The sequence below is a fragment of the Cebus imitator genome, unplaced genomic scaffold (assembly GCF_001604975.1).
Source record: "Cebus imitator isolate Cc_AM_T3 unplaced genomic scaffold, Cebus_imitator-1.0 Scaffold948, whole genome shotgun sequence".
NCBI classification, from domain to species: Eukaryota; Metazoa; Chordata; class Mammalia; order Primates; family Cebidae; genus Cebus; species Cebus imitator.
The window spans coordinates 15485-16776 of NW_016108263.1; the positions used below are offsets into that span (position 1 = coordinate 15485).

The 1292-nt window shown below is 45.7% G+C and overlaps 1 long non-coding RNA gene across 1 annotated transcript in view; it reads right to left on the minus strand.

Annotated features, from left to right (window-relative positions):
* Positions 1 to 1292, minus strand: part of LOC119469884 — an 18434-nt gene that overhangs the window by 13870 nt on the left and 3272 nt on the right. The gene's annotated exons all lie outside the window — the stretch shown is intronic.

Here is a 1292-nt window from a genome sequence, read left to right on the forward strand (position 1 = left end):
AGAGACGGGATTTCACCATGTTGACCAGGATGGTCTTGATCTCTTGACCTCGTGATCCACCCGCCTCGGCCTCCCAAAGTGCTGGGATTACAGGCTTGAGCCACCGCGCCCGGCCCGCCAATGCTGATTTTTAAAACAGGTAGCTGGCAGGATTTGGATTTGGTGGCAGAATATAGTTAGCTGATCCCTGGCGTAAAGAAACAAGTAAAATGAGGCCAGGTTCAATGGCTCAAATCTGTAATCTTGGCACAGCACTTTGGGAGGCCAAGACAGGAGGATCGTTTAAGCCCAGGAGTTTGAGGCCAATCTAGGTAATATAGCAAGACCTTATCTCTATTTTTAAATAGTTTAAAACAAAAAAAGAGACAGAAACAAGTAAAATAAGACCACAAAAAAAGCAAACGGACAAATTCAGATGGTGGGATGATCAACAGAACTAGACTTAAGTTTCTTCACTGAATTGATTTCACCAAGAAAAAAACAAACTGGAGTGGAAGGGGGAACAGTTTTTTTTTTTTTGAGATGGAGTCTCGCTCTGTCGCCCAGGCTGGAGTGCAGTGACGCAATCTCGGTTTACTGCAACCTCTGCCTCCCAGGTCCCGGTTCACGCAATTCTCCTGCCTCAGCCTCCCAAGTAGCTGGGATTACAGGCATGCACCACCACACCCAGCTAATTTTGTATTTTTAGTAGAGACGGGGTTTCTCCATGTTGGTCAGGCTGGTCTCGAACTCCTGACCTCAGGTGATCCATCCGCCTCAGGAGCCACCGCGCCTAGCTTAATTTAGAAATTTAATCAAGTTAATCAGTTTAACCAAGTAGCATTCCGTTTTCTGTTTCTGCTTTTCTCAGCCCTTTGTCTCTGAAAACAACCTCCTCCTCTGCTCAGCTTATTGGAACACTCATGCCATTTTCCAGTATTAGATGTCTCATTCTAGATTTGCAAATAAATGCCAACTAAGATCTCATCACTACATGTGTTGTAACTTTGTCTTTTGACAATCATGAAGTGTCATGATGCCTAGGATTTGTTTTAATCTCTTTAAGTTAAAAAATAAAAATACACCTGGTGCGGTGGCTCACATCTGTAATCCCAGCACTTTGGGAGGCTGAGGCGGGTGGATCAGGAGGTCAGGAGATCAAGACCATCCTGGCTAACATGGTGAAACCCTGTCTCTACTAAAAAATACAAAAATTAGGCCGGGCGCGGTGGCTCAAGCCTGTAATCCCAGCACTTTGGGAGGCCGAGGCGGGTGGATCACGAGGTCAAGAGATCGAGACCATCCTGGTCAAC